Raw genomic sequence first — 18,586 nt, forward strand, 5'->3', positions numbered from 1 at the left:
TAAATGGATGCTTTGTGCATTTATTTCTGTTTTACATAAATAAAAGATGTAAATATTATATATTTGTACCAAAATCCTAACTCGTATCTCAGAATAAGAGCAGCATTTTGGTCTATGTTTTAAAGTGGAATATGTTCACTCAGGGCATCATCACATAGATTCTAATATTCCAAAATATCTATTAATGCCCTAATGCTTGATGACTCTCTAGGTCTTTCCATCTTTGCCTCAATTTGGCAAGTAGCATAGTATTAATGTTTTGGCCATATATTTTCAGCACAGCCCTCCCCCCACAATGATGCTCACTGAAGCTGAGGCACATAGCACAGTGCCCTGAACCTAGTGTGCAGTCAGTACACATGGAATTAAGTTGAGTGAGAAATAAAACCAGGAGCAGAAGTCTGTTCTGCAAAATGTAGTAAATAGGTAATGCAGGTAAGCATGAAAGGTCACAACTCATCTGCAACCATTTTTACATTCATTTGAGAAAACATTTGCAATTTGCTCATCGAAAGATGTTGGTTCAAATCAGTATATTTTTTGGCTTGACCACATACAGTGATCACCTGGAGAGGTTGAAACGACACCCTTGCCTGGGTCCCAGTCGAGGAATTCTGATTTATTTTGTCTGTTTCAACTTGCATTTGAGAGAGGTTAAAAGGTCTCCCCACCCAGGTGATTCTAACGGGCAGCCAGGAGTGACAAGTGCTGGTTCAGAGCAAAGGATGCATTAGCTGTGCTTGATTGCCTTGTGCACTGTGCGGATTTTCCCCATGGCCAGTCCTGAGTTTGGGGTCCATGGCATTTCAAAGTTGGATGAATTATTTCTTGAACATGAGAGAGAAATAACTTCTATAGAAACAAAAAGTAATTTAATGTTTCCCAGGGAGTAAAATGTGGGAGAAATGAGAAATGACCATTAATGGATACTGGATTTTTGGGGCGGGTAATGAAAGTGTTTTTAAAATAAGATGGTGGTGCTGGTTATACTACTCTGTGAATACACTAAATCGAATACTTGTGTAATTAAAAAAATTAAACAAAAAATACATTTTATGGATGCAAATTATATTTCAATACAGTTGTTATTTAAAAAAAATCAAAGGACACCTTAAAAATGTGCTCAACTGTTTGGCTCTATTACAGCAGGAGGAAATATCTTGTCAGCGTGTCTATCTTCATAGCACTTGGTTTCAGAGCAAGTGGTTGTTTCAGGCACAGCAGTTTGGTTTAGTTTTTATGAAAACCATGAATAGTGTAAGAATACCAGAAACAGATGAAAAAATTTGCACACATATCTAGTGAATTATATGTGTTTTCACATTTCTCCTAAGATGAGAAATGAGTACTATGTTGTTGGACCTTCATTTTCTAAACTCATTGCTCAGCGATTTCCCCAAATTATTCCAGGTCCTTCCAGCACACTTTGGTAGCATTCTATGGAGTGAATTATTCCCAGTGGTGAAGACTACTAGAAGGACAACATTCTCAAAGGAATCCTGCTTCTCTTGCAGAAGAGTCACTCTCCAGAACCTCAAAGGCCTAGGGATCTGCATGAATAATGTGGCCTATATAGATAGATGCCCATGAGCTTTGCAGTCAGGCAGATTTGATTCTGAGTCCCCGCCCAGCTGCTTAGTAGTTCCTTGAATTTTAAGAGCTATATAAATATTGTTGGCAAGAAAATGCATGATGATACTCACTGCAGAAATGGCAGCAATTCATCCATCCCTGAATCCATGCCCTTTGCAATGAGCTTTGACAGCTTCTCCCATTGAAAGATGGAATCTGTTTCTCTAACTTTGGATCTGGGCTGACTTCATTAGCTCTGGCCAATTGAAAGCTGTCAATATGACAGCGTGCCAGCTTTGGGTCTAGGTTCAAAAGGTCTTGAATGGTTGAGATTTTCTTTTAGAACCCTACCCTCTGCATGAGAACAAGCTTACGGAAGCCTGCTGGGCGCTGAGATACTGACAGCCAGCTCACCCTCAGGAGCCAATGAATCAACCAGTAGCTGACCACACATGCTTAAAGGAGCCCAGCTAAGCCCAGAAGAATGACCCAACTGAGCCCAGCCTAAATTGCTGACCAGCTCAACCAACAAACCCTAACTAATATACACACCTGGTGCAGACAGGATGCCAGAATTCCATGACAGGTTGATTACAAGTTACCTGAAAAACAGTAGATTTCCTTTTACTCTTATTTAAAGTTGGATTTCTTGTTATTAATAGATAGTGTGGAGTTATATGTTAATAGAAATGCATGTAGACATGTGTGCATGCAATTGGTGCTTAAACTGACACAGTTTCCCACACAACAGGAAGAAATAGACACACACAGCCTGACCATTAGGGTCAAGGCCAAATTGCAAAATAACAAGTTTGCTTTTAATCTATTTCCTCCAGATTTAACTGTGGAGGTCAAGATTGTAGATGTATCTGAAGACCTGGGGTTCCTTCCTTCTGGGGTCCTATCATCTCTGTTTGATCTCTGGACGGGGAATGGGTCCCCAGCAAGCAGTGGTCAGCAGTGGTCTAGCTGTGGACATTTCCTGCCTGCTGCCCCATGCTCTATCTAGGGTTACCTTCTCTCCGACTCTTGAGCCTAAGGAGAGATGTTGCTAGAAAGGGACTATTTCCTCACCTCTGACACAAAGGAGCTTCCTTCACCTCCCCGAGGTCATAGAAGTCATAGCTGCACCTCAATGTGGCCAACATTGGCCATGTGTGGTTGCTGAGAACCTAAAATAGTCTAGTGTGAACTGAGATGTGCTGGAAGCTTACAATACAATCTTTGAAGACTTACTCTAAAAATACTTATTTGATAATTTTATATTGATCACATACTAAAATGGCAATATTTTAGATATATTGATTTAAGTAAATTGTTACAATCAATATCACCTTTTTTTCCTTTTATGCATCTAATGGAAACTCTAAAAGGACACGTGTGGCTCATATTTTATTTTTATCGATTTGCTGCTATAAAGGATTGTCACTCTTTTCAAAGCTTAGACTGCCTCTTCAAAAGAAAAAAAAAAAAAATCCAGAGGCCAGGAAGGTTAGGAAATGTGAAATTTAAAAATAATTTTTATTATATTTTTTTCCATTTTTGAATCACATATATTTGAAATAAATGAGCATAATCTTATGTATAAGATGAAGTGCAAATGACTCCTGGCTGAGGTCAAGTCCCAGTTCTGGAAGAAATACCTGCACGAAAATGGCCGCCATGAAGAACCAGTAATTGTGGGGTCGGGAGTGGGGGCTGGAGCTTATAATCCTAGCACTCTGGGAGGCCGAGGGGCGTGGATCTCTTGAGTTCAGGTGTTCAAGAGCAGCCTGAGTAAGAGCGAGACTGGTCTCTACTAAGAAGAGAAAGAAATTAGCAGGACAATTGAAAATATATAAAAAAATTAGCCAGGCATGGTGGCACATGCCTGCAGTCCCAGCTACTCAGGAGGCTGAGGCAGAAGGATTGCTTTAGCCCAAGAATTTGAGGTTGCTGTGAGCTAGGCTGACGCCATGGCACCCTAGCCCTGGCTACAGAGTAAGGCTCTGTCTCAAAAAAAAAAAAAAAAAAAAAAAAGAAAGAAAAACCAAAACCCAGAAAACCCAATAATTGTGACTTTCTTTAGTCCCACCAGTAATTGCATCTCCTGTCACTCAATCAGAGTAGGCAGGGCCTGGAGCTCTATCCAATCAGGGTGCTGAAGTGAGTGGGAACTGTCCAATCGAGTGTGCAGGAGAGTGTGGAGGGCGGACTGCACGGTCTCAGTGCCCTGGTGACGGGCCCTTTACTATGGGACTTTTGCGAGCACTTCCCAGTCTTGGACTCTGGGGCTCTTTGTTCTCAGCTTCCGGAGGCCCAGGTGACTCTGCTGCAGCCTGTGTTGCCCTGTGACTGCCAGGTACCTGAAGATCCATAGGAAGGATGTGGGGACACCCCAGAAGCTGGGAAGTGGTGAGTACGCAGGTCTGCGTGTCCCGGCGGGGTGGGAGCGGTTGTGGTGGGACCCGGGCCTCCCCGCCGCAGTTCCGGAGTCAGCCGGTCTAGGCCCCCTGATGCAGTTCATCACCCCTTTCCCTCCTGTTCAGGGTGTTGCTGGGCTGGCAGCCAGGGCCCAGAGTGTCTTGTTCCATCCTGTTTGGTGACTTCACACTGGCCCTGAACCCTGTCTGGGCAGCTCTTCTATTGCACCTCCTCCTCTCCCCCAGACTGTGTGGTGACCACGGGAGAATCATCAGGGGAGGGTCCCGCTGCCTTGGTGTGCGGGGTCGTGCGTGGGAGGAGCTGGAGTCTGTGCGGTTCTCAGCCCCTTCTAACTCTTTTTAAAAGTAAACTGAGGCAGCAAGAAAATGGTAAAGAGTTTATTTCATTGGAACTAAGAGCAGTTCAGGAATTATGAGGACTCCAGGGATGGGTTGTGGTTTGGGGGCCCGCGGGGGGCTTGAAGGAAAGCCTTTTATCACGTGTGGTTAGGAAGCACACCAAGTTCAATAACGGATTACATTCATGTGCCTAACTTATTTGGAGTATCCAGGGAAAAATCACATGGTTTTGTAATCAGAGAATACTTGGCAGTTTGTTGTTGGTTAAGACTAAATTCTGTTTCTGTTAGATCTGGGGGTTGGGGGAGGGGAGAGAGAGAGCTACACATGAAGCCTCATGTGTAGCAAAATGCTGTTTATTATGAGCATCTGGGTACAGACCTGTGGAGGCAAAAAAGCGTCCATACTGAGGGAGAGGAAAGACTTGGGTTTTATAGAGGGTTTTTCAGGGGGGAGTGAGCACCTGGGCCAGAACAGCTGCTACATTAATTTTTTTTTTTTTTAAACAAACAGTTTCAGGGCCCCCTGCCCCAGGCACATCCATCCTTCAGCTCTGTCATCCCTCTTATCAGGAGAGCTAGGGAGCCATGAACTTCCTCTCTTATCAGGGAGGGCGGGGGAAGGAATGCTGGCTTCTACTGTCTGTTATATTTACAAAGACCTGGAACTCTACAGACTCCTCAGGCTATTGTTTTACTAGCCTAAGTTTTACATTAACCATATTCTGTCCTAGATGTACTTCTGGGGTTCCCACCTGGAATTAACCCAACATTGCACACTTTTTGTTATATACATATAATAAAAGGAAGAGTAAGGTATGGGAAAAGGGTAAACACTAAAAATTAGAGAGATTGGAATGTGGGCATTGCTTTCCTTCTAACTTTTTGTTTTTTGTGTCCCTGGAGATTTGGTCATCTTTGAAATGCAGTCAGGCCCCTTGCAGGGGATGTGATCTTTGCCCCTGAGATTTGGTTTTGGGCAGGAAACAAAGGCCTGGCATTCACCCCCCTGCAGTCTGTCCCAGAGCTTTCCTCAGGAACACCTTGAGGCTGTAAAACAAATTGTAAAAGCTGTGAGCTGGGGAAATCTAAAGAGAAAGATTTACATTTCTTTTCTGGGCTCTTTTAGGTGTTTGTGAAAAGAGAGTCCAAGCAGGTTGCCTGCTAGTTTGGGAGAGAGATAGCAAAGAGTAGGGAGAGCTCAGAATTGATTTTTAGCTGTCATTAGAAAATTGGGAGATTCAAGGCCATCCAAACATTCTCCCTTTTTGTTGTTAAGATTAAATTTTTATGTAAAATGAACTCAGGAGTTGGGAAAATGGGTGGAGATCTTCTGTAGCTTCTTCGAGCTGAGGAGGGACATAGAGATCTTTTTATGGAATTCATTTATTAAAAGGGAGGACATTGAAAATGGATGGTCTTGAAGTTAGAAAAGAGGCAGGATGGGGTTTTACTGGAGAGAAAAAGTCAGGGCTTGAATGTTCCTAGATAGTGGAGAATGTATGATTTGAAAATGAGAGTTGAAAGTAGAGCCACTAGGGGCCTCAGTTAAGAGAGTAAGATCACGCATGGTGAGAAGAGCTGATAGTTTTGAGAAGGTAGAGAGGTTTTTTGCACTGTAGGCAGATAGAGATGTCATAGAGCCCCAGAGTGGGGGATGGAAAGTATGGGTATTTTTAGGGTTTCCAGTGTAGGCAAAGGACTGACCGGCCTGGTATGTAAGTTGGCCTGTGGCGGCATTCACAGAGTGACATGAGAGGCATAAAGAGGAGGCAAAGCATGGCAAGGAGTTATGTATACCACAGCATGTTATCAGAGCCTGGTATCCACGATGGACTGGACTTTTGGGGAGCCCACCCTGGGTGGAAGCAGGTTCTGGAGGGCCTGTAGGTTTGAGTCCTGAGAGATGACTCTCGGACAGGATTTCCAGAAGCTTAGCTATAGTGGTGGAAGCAGTGAGAGAATTATTTAAAAGTTGCAGGAGGCCCAATTTGTTCTGGGAAATCCTTGAGTAAAATGTAGTCTTTAGGCTGTAAGTGTTCCAGTCCCTTTAAGAAGTCACTAGTGTGTTTCCTTGCTGGCAGGTGGGCACCAGGTTGAGGTGGTGGAGGAAGATAAGGGAACTGAAGGAACTCACTATTTTTTATCTCCTGAAATCGATTTTTACAATTTTATATGTCTGTCTCTTTTGCAATAGCCCTTAGGCCTAGAGAGGATAAATAAGGTTGGGCCGGGTGGAATCTAACAGTTTAAATCCTGGAGATAACTTTGGTATTTACATAATACTACTTCAGTGGCTTTGGAAAGCAAAGCATGAGAATTAATAATGTTTTAAATAAAAAGTCATGAAAATTTTAGCTCTTTCTATGACATTTTCCAAAGAAGCAAATCTTGGACTGCAGTGGATTATAAACTGTGTTTAAGAAGAATCAGAGCAAAACGACAACCATCCGTGGATGGAAAAGATTTCACAGTAGTAGACAATTTTAGGTGAAGTAAGGCAGAAAGTTTTATAGTTTCAAAGCTCAGAGCACCCCAGGCAAAAGTTGCATGTAAAGTTTCAGTTAAGCTTTTCCATAATCAGAGGGAGGAGGCCATAGATCTTTCCCCAGTGGCGGTAACTGGGAAGCACAGAAGGGGTGGGCAGATACTTTATCTCCCAGTGGACGGAGAAGCTGTGGAATACACAGGGGGGCTGTATTTTATGTTTTACTCTCATGGTGGGGGTAGGAGAGGGAAATAGAGGCCTGACAATTCAGGAAGACCAGAGAACGTGGCTCCAGTGTCTTTACCTGTGTCAGAGAGTTACCCAAGGTGTGTCGCAGTCGAGTGTGTTCAGAAGCCTGACGTGTCCATCAGATTGAAGCAGTTTCATAGGGTCCGTGGCTATGCAGGATGTCCCTTCAGGGAGGGGCAGCCAGGTCCAGAGTGCAGGTGTGATCTTCGCAATTTAAGAAGCCAGCACTTGCTTTTCCAGTGCCGTTCATTTGTCAAAGGGAGCACAGTCCTGGCAGGGCCCTTTTCCTGAGACATTGTTCTTTAGGGACCCAGAGTCTTGGTAGAGGCAGGGCTCAGTTGCCATGTAAGGGTGTGGCCCTGTCGTCTACTTGCCTGGGGCCTTTTGAGTGATGCTCCAGAAAAGCTGCTTTACAGGGCAGCCACGATTTGAAAAGCTTTTATGTGTTTCGGGGGCTGTTGTCAGTTCCACTCTCTTTTCCCTCCGCCTCTCCCCATCTTGGTCATTAAAGACCTTGAAGGCCAGGTTTAGGAGATTTTTTTTGTGTGGGATTTGAGGGCCTTTGTCTAATTTTTTGGAGCTTGTACCTGATGTCAGACTCGGACTGGGAGGTAAAGTGTGTATTGAGGAGTAAAGTTCCTTCGGGAGTTGCTACTTGATATTTCAGTAATGGGCCTGCATTACGGACGGTGACTGTCCCCACTGGCTGGACAGGGTTACATCTACGGATTTCATCACCATGTCCCTGGGCATTAAGTCAAACTCTCTCCTTCTCTTCGGAGGATGAAGTAGAGGAAAGAATAGTGTAGAGGTCATTCCAGATCATATCATAAGATTGTGTTAAATAAACGGGACAGGTATCTCCCTGATGCCTTCCACCGCAGGCCCCAGGACTTGAACAGAATGACAGCCAGTAGTAGGGGGACTGAGATGAGGGCAGGGAGCAGGTTGAGCGTTAGGCTCAGGGAGTTCTGTTGGTGATATCTTTATGGGTGAGGGCTGCGATTGCAAGAGTCATGTTCTGAGGTTTCAAGTTTGTCCAGAGAAGAGGGGGAAGGAGAAGAGGAAGGCCTACAGTGTAGCAGGAAGATTTGAGCCAGATTACAGTTCATGCAGAGTGAGAGTAGAGGGTAAAAAGGTGTAGACATAGGGAATCTCGGACCATTTGTTATTGCAGTGAGACCTGGTGTTCTGTGAAGAGGAGTAGACTGAGAGTTGTCCATGTTCCTGGAAAGAGTAGGGCTCACACAGGGCCGATTCTACTCAATTCTAGGTGTCCTAGAACGAGGGAATAGGACGGGAGCGAGCAGAGTGTGTGAACTCGAGCAGAGTCACAACAGGCATCCGTGTGTCCAACGAGGGACCCAGGTGCTGAGAGTCCTCCGGCTCATGGACAGGACTTTTGAGTCGACACAAGTAGACAAGAACGAGCTTGTGAGGTCCTACTCACTAGGAGCAGGATGTCTCCAGGATGTGGATTTGAAGGTGAGTGAAGAAAGAAGATCTGTGGGACTTCTCAGGGATGAGAGGCGAGAGATAGGAGGAACCCCAGAGCGAGTTTGCGAGCTTTTACTCCCTGAGCATGAAATGTGAAGTGTGACGATCAGCAAAGGGAAGATCCGAGTCCTGTTCCGGTGTCTGCCTCTCAGCTTGGTTCGGGAGGGTCCGGGTGCACATTACCCTTACCTTGGCTGAGCTAGCGCTCTCTGCCTACACGCCGGGATCAGAGACAAGTTAGAGAGGGATCCCTGCATGGCTCAGGAAAGATCCATGGAAACCCTGCCAATAACCCAGGGATTCAGAGTAAGGCAGGATTCGGGAGTCAGGCCAGGATGAGCTGCCGCTGCCTACTGCTTCCCGAGTTGCAAGGCTTGCCTGCTAGAGATGCAGAGTCCTGTCCACCCAGTGTGCCCTCCAGGGTTTCGGCGCCAAATGTCAGGTCTAGAGCAGAGAGAGACGCATGAAGCCTCAGGCATAGCAAAAGGCTGTTTATTTTGAGCATGTGGGTGCAGACATGTGGAGGCAAAAAAGCGTCCACACCGAGGTTGAGGAAAACCTTGGGGTTTATAGAGGGTTTCTCAGGGGAGAGTGAGTACTTGGGACAAAACAGCTGCTACATTACTTTTTTTTTTTAACAAATATTTTTGGGGACCCCTGCCCCAGGCACATCCATCCTTCAGCTCTGGCGTCGCTATTGCTCTTATTAGGGGAGCAGGAGAGGATGAACTTCCTCTCTATCAGGGAGGGAGGGGGAGGAATACTGGCTGCAGCTGTCTGTTAGATCTACAATGTCTGGGGACTCCCCAGACTCTTGCGGCTATTGTTTTGTAAGCCTGTGTTGCATTAACCACATTGTGTCCTATACATACATATCAGGTTCCCACCTGGAACAAACCTAACAGTTTTCCTCTAAGTTAATACTGTAGTACAAGAATTGATTCTTCAAAAAAAAATGTAGTTTAATCATGCTGAGTGCCTTTGAAAATGAGAAAGCCTCAGAGATTTGCCAGAAAATCACTGTCCTTCTAACCCTGCCTTGATGCTTGGTGCCTTCACCCCAAGAGCAGTGGGGGACTCTCTGAAGTTCCCGTATCTAACAAAGAAAGATTCTTATGAAAGTCAATACAATTGCCTTCTATTGCCATCCTGTTGCTTCATTAGCTAATGCAGATATATATACTACCACTCCTGAATGGTGTTTCTCTTAACATAATGTGTGCCTCTCAGGTTCATTCAGATGCCTAAAAGAGCAATTTACATGTTAATTTCTTTCTCACTTGTCCATTCATTCTTGCTAATAATCGTTTTTTGCTTCTCAAAAGAATGGTATGTGTTCTCCAACTGCATATCCTATGCAAAATAGTACTTGAGCATATGAACCCCAGTGGGAGGTTGGGGTAATCCCTCTGTGAGTTCCCCAAATGCACATTAATACATGCATATGCCTTTTATCATTTGATATTCAGTGAACCTTCTGCGAATTAAGAGAAAAATTTTCCTTTGGCCTCTATATTACTAATTTACAGGAAATAAATTTGAGTTAAATTTTGATTTGCTGAGGTAGGAACACAGGGCACTAGAGCCATTGCAGTCTAAATACCTCCTATTTATTTTAACACTCCATAGGGGGACTTGTATTCCCTCCATTTTCTTTTCCTTTCTCTCTCTCTCTCTTTTTTTTTTTTTTTTTTTGAGACAGAGTCTTGCTCTGTTGCTGGGGCTGCAGTGCAGTGCCATCATCATAGCTCACAGCCATCTCAAATTCTCAGGCCAAAGTGATCCTCCTGCCTCAGCCTGCCAAGTAGCTGGGACTACGGGCAAAACCCACCATGCCCAGGCAAATTTTTTACTACCTTTAGTAGAGATGGGATCTTTCTGTTGCTCAAGCTGTTGTTGAACTTCTGACCTCAAACTATGGTCCCACCTCAGCCTCCCAGAGTGCTAAGATTACAGGTGTGAGCCTCAGTCCCTGGCCCACCTGTATTTTCTAGATGTATAGCAAGTGGGGCATAAATTCACCACCCTGTTTCCCCAGGCTAACTGTTGTAGGCCTTACAGTAAAATCCTAAATGTTCGGTTTCTTTCCTACATTTCCAAATGCCAACTTCGCATCCAATTTACAATATGAGCTGTTTTTCCTTTATTGCCCAATGCAAACAGATGGAGTATTTTAGTTTTCTTGTCATTTCTTTACATAATAGTGGGTGGTTGCTTTTAAAATATTGGTTTTCTCTTTCTGAACATTTCACATGGGAAGAAAACACAATAATTTCATGGCCTTCTGCTGTAAAAGGTCTTTGTGTCTCCCTTCATTTAATCTTCCTTAGGCACACACACTTTCCCAGAATGTCTTCGGGTAAGGTTCCTCTGTAGAAACTGTATGGGATGATGTGTCCTCAGCCACGCTTATGTCTTTTCCTGGTCCTGGGTAATGACCCAAGGACCAGGATCCTTACTTCTCTGGGCATGACCCAAGATGACCAAAGCAGCCATGTTTTCTGGAATATCCCATGAAGATCAGTCTCTGGGACATCTCCGCCCAGAGGACAGCCTGAGGTATGTGGTGGAGCCTCTCAGGGGAGCAGGTGAATTTCCTTGAGGTTGAGAGGAGTCTCCGCTTCACCTAAACAGCTAACCCATTGGGACTTTAATAATTTTTTGTACCAGCCTCTGTTTTCATTCCTTTGAGATACATTACTGCTCAGCCCATCACATGCTGGTATTCAGAGGAAATTTCACAAATCATTCCTGCCCTCTGAATTCTCTCAAGTTTGTCAAGGGAGAAAAAGTACTTCAAAGGACAAGGTTAACCCACCCCAACAAGGTGGTGCAAAAACCTGCAAAGCAGTACAGCCTTGATGTGTGCTAGAAGGCAGAGTGCATTTTCCTTTGGGAGGGTGGTCATCGAGCACTTTAGTGAGCAGGATGGCAGTGGGAGGATGTCCCAAGGGATGTGATGACCTTACTTGACATGAAGTCAGACATTCCTGTATTCCAGTCACCAGTGCCAGTTTTTGAATTTGTTGCCTTGAAAAGCTTTGTTGCTTTATTTCAGCTTCAGTTTTTCATTAATTGTAAAATGCAATGTATCTGCCCAGCTTGAAAATGAGAAATTATTTCTGAAAAGGCAAGAGAAAAGTAAAATTCAGATAAGGGAATTAAATATATAGTCATATATTACATTTCATAAAAAAAAAAAAATCTTCTTTACCATTTCCCCTCAGAATGAGTGTAGTAAGTTTTTTAGATCTGTTGTTTTTCAGAGGTGATTTCAAATGGAGTCCCAGGGCTTAGCTTTGGAATGCTACCATGGAAAAAACAGACACAAAGTCTCTTTTACTTTATGACTGCCTAAAAATGAATGCATTTTGACAGTACAATGTGGTAGGTAAATTGCTTAATTACACGGATTCACCAAAATGTTCTCCTTTTATTGAGGGTGGAGAATACAGAGAGTGGTTAACTCTGTTCTGAGTTATGAGAGTTGTACTTTAACACTAAATCCTGTGAAATAGGACTTGAAAACTCTTGAGAAATTTTCATGTATGATTGTTTACTAAATGAATTGTTTCCATGGAAGTAACTGTTAAATGAAATGTTTATTTTGTGACAAGGATAGATAATTTTGCTTTTCATGTTGAACTATGAAATGTAAATCCCTTACAATTTGCTTACCTCCTATAAACATCAACACTGAGTTTATCGGATTTTGCTGAATTATTTATTTAATTATTTTTTTTTTGAGACAGAGTCTTGCTTTGTCACCCTGGCTACAGTGTAGTAGTGTCATCATAGCTAATTGCAACTTCAAACTCCTGGGATTCAGTGATCCTCCTACCTCAGCCTCCTGAATAGCTCAGATTACAGGTGTACACTACCATGTTTGACTAATTTTTTTCTACTTTCAGTAGAGATGGGGTCTCACCCTTACTAAGTCTGGACCCAAACTCCTGGCCTCAAGTGATCCTCCTGCCTCGGCCTCTCAGAGTGCTAGGATTACAAGCATGAGCCAGCACGCCTAGCTTGAATTATTCAAACATTGGGTGTTTTCTCATCCGAAACTAAGTGAATAACGTTGTCTGGGAACCAGAGTTTTGAGCCCAATGACTAAGCTAATGTCAGTTTTGATCTTCCAGAAGGTGGTCATTGAGGGCCCAGGGAGCCTCCCCTGCAGATGTCCCAGCTTGCTCCCATCAGCCAGGAAAGGAGCCCTTTATACTGAGAAGCTTCAGAGCCCTGGGAAGCTAGGGTTGACCCACAGGCAGATGAAGTGGAGGTTGGGATGGAAGTAGGGGTGAGGGATGAGATGCGCTTTCTGAAAGTGTAATTGCTATTGTCCTAGGGCTCTTTCTAGACATTGTCCACTACAACATATTTGAAATTACAGTTTGTTGTTTAATAAAATAAAGTCTTAATTTTTAAAGAAGTATTGTGGTGGGGAAAGCACCAAGTATAAATCTGCAAACATCATGAAGGTTACACAGAGAAGGGCTTCTTTTCATCGAGAGGAGCAAATGACTTTAGAAAGAAGGTGGGAGAGGAAGGGCAGGATGGATGGTGGAAAAGTAACATCCTAGCTTAGAGGGTTTTTTACCCTGAAGTCGGCCCCTTCTTAGGAGGAGCACAAAGAGGGTTTGCATGTTGGCTCAGGCTGAGGATCAGTCAATGTTTAGGGGCGTGGGGGGAAGGAGAAAAACTTAAGCAAATTTTGGTCAAGAAATATTTTGTTCTGACCACTGAAAAGAAAACTGTTCTAATTTTTTATGAGGCAATAAATGGAAATTTAAAGAATCTGTGTCAGGCTTTGTGATAGGTAAAAAAGGAGGAATAACCTCTTTTGTAATGGGAAGGATGTTTTCTTGCAGTAAGCCGCTATTACAGAACACAAAGGGTGGGTGATGTCTTTCATCACAAGGATTTGCCAGCATTACCTGCCCAAATCTTCCCCCGCCACTTTGCCTCGCCCTATACATCTCTTCCACTGGGCTTTTTCTGAGTGGAGTACTTTATAGTACACCAAATTGATGAACGTAAGTAATGTGGTTTGCTGAGTTCATTGACTAGTTTTATCAAATTATTAAACTTCAGAGGGGGTTACAGGAGGAGCTTCTTGAGAGGCAGTTGCTCAAAATTATGCATGGGCCCCTGGGGCTGCCACTGGCATCTGCAGTGAGTGCAGTGTGGTAGGACTGAGCCCTGAACTCATGAGGTCTGTATGAAATCTCTGGTGTCAGAATTGAGTTTTGGAGAAACATTTGGTGCTGAAAAGGTGGTCGGTGTTCATCAGACTGCACACATTTGGTGTGAGAAGTGTCAGGTTTCTCAGGGAAGGGAGAGTCTGTTCTCCTGCACATAGGCTGTCACACCACGTATTGTGCCGTGACTCTGCATCTCCTCCTGGGGTCAGAGGAGACTGAGGACACAGGAGGAGCCCTGAGGTCAGATCCGTCTGCAACTTGCTGCCCCCTGTGATTCGCACCCATTCATGCAGTGGTGCAGCAGGCACTGATGGAGCCACGCCCCTCCCAGGCAAGTCTCTTCCCTCTGGAATGGGGACCACAGCTCCATTGCTCTTAGAGTTTCCCACCAAATATCCACACTGGAGTCCTGGTTTAGCTCCACCCCCAGACTCCAAATCTGCAGCAGAAATCTGGCCCTCCACCAATCCAGGCTTACAGCTGGATCGCCTGATTATAATCCCATGCCTGCATGGACACAGGAATGCCAGGGCATATCCCAGCCTGAGCTAGTATCTTTAGCACTGACAGCCCAACATAAGTGACTGAGGCAAGCATACTAATTGATAGAGGTTTATTGGGCCAACATATAAAGATGTGCTTGGGAAAAACCAAACCGCAGACAAATATGTGACTTTTTCCAAGGGGGGATTCGGGAACTTCACTATTTAAAGGTGACACGGATAGAAAAAGTAAAAGAAGGGGGTGTGGGCAGCCAGGCAAAATTGTGACATTCTTGTGAGCCCAGAAAATGTACATATTACATAAGCTAAAATTAATGTTTGAAGAGAAAAAGGAAGTGAAGGAAGAATCAATTATGTAGATGTCCCTGGATAGGTAGAAGAAAGGTTGATCTTGTTTCTGTTATGCACTTGGGAAGATAAATTTGTAATCAACATTATTAGTGTGGAGTTGAACAGACTCTAGTTTTAGGAGCTAGACTGAAAGTGCAGATGAACAGTTACAACTTAAGAGTTCTTACTTATGGAAGGCCAATGAGGAATTTCCTTTTGAATGATCTGTGTGGGCAGTCCATGCATATCCCTGAAACCTTTTACCTCTCCATGATCTGGCTGATGCATAATGCTAGTAATAACCATTCATTTGTAAGGTGTTGCATGACAGCCTCCAAGGCTGACCTTTGCTTCTGCATAAGGAACTTGAGGGATTGTCCTGAGATTTTTGGTTTCTTCTACAGCACCAGCCAGTCCTTACACCAGCTGTGCACTGTCTCCCACCCATGGGTCCTTTATAGCACTTGTGTGTCTTATGATTTTTTTCTTCCCCAGAAACCTTCTTTCTTGTGCACATAGTGTGACTAAGGCTACTCCTCTGGTGCCTGAATTCAGCACCGTCTGGAATTAGAGTCATGAGTTGAAGGCCGTGGCCCCTGACATGGCTGTTGTAAGAGCAGGTACAAATGAAAAATACCAACTGGATCCTTCAAGTTAAAAACATGAGATTATACTCTCTTCTCTTTCTTAAAGTTTTTAATTTTGTATGTACTTTTTTCTCTGCCACTTTGAAATTTATGTAAATTGTTTTATGAGTTAACAGGTCTTTTGTAAATGTATTTTAACTCGGGATTCACTTTCTTTAAAATCTAGGAACCATTGCTTTGAAATGTAAATAGTCAAAAAAAATCTGCATGAATCTCAGTTTCTTTTAGAGTAGGAATCTCCCATTAGTAGGCAGCTAGCTCCAAGTGGCAAAGTTGTCTTCTGTCATGAAGATATGAAAGGGCTTTTTTTTTTTTTTTTTTCCTTTGAATATAGCCAATTAGTAAGCATAGATAGCCTTTCCAATTACTGGGTAAATTTTGGGTGAACTACATTTGAAAAATGGTGCTGACAAATCTATTTGAGGACTAATGATGTTGACTTCTCTTTATGTCTTTGCAATCTCTTATCAGATTGCCTGAGATGTATATGACATTCTGGTTTAATTGTATAACAAAAGTTTTCCTTCTGTTTTACCATCGTGGAGAGTTATTCTGGGCTTGGAAACAATTTTGTTTTTAATTATATTTTCCAAACACTTGAGAATGACCAGGCATGGTAACAAATAAAAAAGTGCTCACCAGGCTTCACTCTAAAGAGCTCTTTCCTTCTTGGCCTTCCAGTAATAATACACAATTGTGCAACACAGTGCATGGTGCCTCCAATATCTACATGTGGAATGGTCTCTCTGCCTATTTGCAATCTGCTGTGTAGAGCAGTTTGACCAGATTTCTACAAAAATAATGTTACAAGACAGCAATCATCCCTTCCAGCTGTTTGTCCATGACCCTGGCATTTTCAGACCTGAAATTTATCCAGAGACTGTTGGGCTTGCAAACCCAGCCAGGTAGACACATGTGCATTGAGTAGGCCTGAGAATCTTAACTCCCTCTCCTCCTCTTTGCCAAATACTCATGAATATGTAGAGGGCACCAGCTGCTTCCCTATTCCTCCAAGACCTCAATCTGCAGCTGCAAATTCTGAATCCAGGTCCTCATGATCATAAGGATGTGATAGAGCAGCTTCCATGAGCAGCTTCTAGTTTCCTCTTCATTCTGTATCACCCAAGAGTACAGAGCCAGGTTGATTCCACCTGTAATCCGCACATAAGTCTGGCCTCTACCTGGGATTCACAAGCAGGGCCAGTCTTGGGACTGAGGTTGTACAGGAAACCTGAGGGAAACATTTTCTGCATTGTGAGAAGTCAATATAGACTTTGGGAAGCCAGGCTTTACTAAATGAGGCCTTTCAAGTTTTCCAGATATTGCCCAGTGAGCTCTTACAGTTGTATGAGGTGTTCCTGTTATAAATAGAATCTAGTGGCAAAATCTGAAAGTGTAAACAAGCACCTCAGCTGTGGGAGGCCAGGGCCACAAAATATTCACAGCCACAATCACAACGACAGCTTCCTGTACAGTTACTGGAGCAGGGTGTTCTTCTCCTTCCTCATACCTAAAAGTTAGCCGATAAAGGACAGGTTATGTCACACCTGGATCCAGGATCAGCTGCCCTACCAGGGCATTTCCATTTTCTCTGCTGACATCACACAGTCAGCCTGATTCTCTCCTGCCTGGATCAGCATGGGGACATCAGCCCAAGCTCACTGGGGACCCTCTCACCAGCATGTAGGAGGCTTGTGGACATTTGGGGGTGTCTTCCATGCTGGGTTCAGGATGACAGGCTAATTCCCCTCCATTTCAGAGGAAGAGGAATAAGTCATCCAGGGTTTGTTCCTCCTTGCACAGAAAGAATCTCCCTTGTTGGTGTCCAGATTGGAGTTGCTGCCATTTCCTGGTACTTCAGTGATAAACAAGGAGGAGGTCCTGAGACACAAACCAATAGATCAATGAGTTTTTTCCATTTCATATGAGCATTAGAGGAACAAGTAAAGCAGGCATGGTTCCTCCTGTCCAATCTAGAGTAAATGGTTAAATGGTTGAATTCAGCATCATGTAGTCGAGTCAAGGAAGTTGTTCAGACTTTTGCTTCATGTGGGCCATTTTCCTTATGTTGCGAGTTCTGATGTCAGCACATGAAGGCCATTTATGAACAGAAGAGTTGTTTTTATTTGTCTTTATTGCTTCTACCTTGTTAAGAACAAATATTTAGCTTCTAATATAATTCCAGAAAAACTTAAGTGTTTTGACTAAACTGCTTATTATTGTATGTTAGAAAATGTATGAAGAAAGCTAGGGTGGTGACTCAGACCTGTAATCCCAGAATCCTATCACTTAGTGTGGCCTGGAATAACAAATGGTTTATGTGCACAGTAAAGCCTGAGAGGCAGTGATTACCTAAGTGTTTTCAGCCCCAGTTTCCAATTAGGATCACGTGTCCAGTTTAAAGAAACACCATCACCGGTGCCCTCCCTGCAGATTGTATTTGTTGGGGTTGGAGCATCTAGGTGGTTTTAATGAAATGCCCCACGTCATGCTAAAGTAAGTCCAGGGTCAAGCACAAGGGCTCCCAGATATATTTATGAAAGTTGAGTCCAGCCTTTGTTCCACGGGGACCTCAGAGAGTCTTCCCTGCATGGTTTGTGGGGTGCAGGGCAGCACAGCCCAGCCCACGTGCCCACTGCTATAGCACATATTGCTGGTGTCTGTGGTAGAGGAGGGCACCTGTGGGCAGGAAGGGAGAGAAATCACTCATTGGTGTCCATGTAGAAGCTCCATGTTGATGACTCTGTGATGAAGGACAGGGAAGGGTGGATTTTTTGCACTTCAAGGTCCCTCTGCCTGTGGGTGTAGTCGTAGCAGATGAAGGGACTGTGCTGATGCCTTTGATGGCACTTTATCAAAATACAAATATGATTTGTCCAGATACTCTCACCTGAGAAAAAGTTCCAGAGAAGGAAGAGGAAGAAAGGGCTGGTTCTTATGTACAGGTCCCAGGTCCAGAATCATGTTCACTTGTCATCCTGAAATGGCCTGTGTTTAGAATGAAAACCTTTCATTCTCTTGGAATGTTCTTGCCTAATGAGTTTGTTTCTATGATTCTGTTGTCCATTTTTCTTATAATGGTCAAGGTGCTCTGAAAAATCTTCCCTGTATAGCAGAGCTTTCTATTCATTCTCTCCATCCAGGCCTCTTATGTGCCACGAACACTTCTCAAAAAGTTTATGAGCTGCAATATAGAAAATGTTCGCTTTGTGGCTGTCAAACTTGGGATCATGTGGTGCCTAATATTCTTATTTGGGATAGGGTCAGGTCCTTGGGTATCAGTGAACAAGGGGAACATGAAACTGTTTAGGTTCCATGTGGATGCTCCATCAGCTCTG

General features: G+C 43.7%; 1 pseudogene; it reads right to left on the reverse strand.

Annotated features, from left to right (window-relative positions):
* The window catches only part of LOC138382895 (zinc finger protein 91-like), a 326,121-nt pseudogene that overhangs the window by 218,781 nt on the left and 88,754 nt on the right, over positions 1 to 18,586 (reverse strand).

Source organism: Eulemur rufifrons, chromosome 4 (assembly GCF_041146395.1).
Source record: "Eulemur rufifrons isolate Redbay chromosome 4, OSU_ERuf_1, whole genome shotgun sequence".
NCBI lineage: Eukaryota > Metazoa > Chordata > Mammalia > Primates > Lemuridae > Eulemur > Eulemur rufifrons.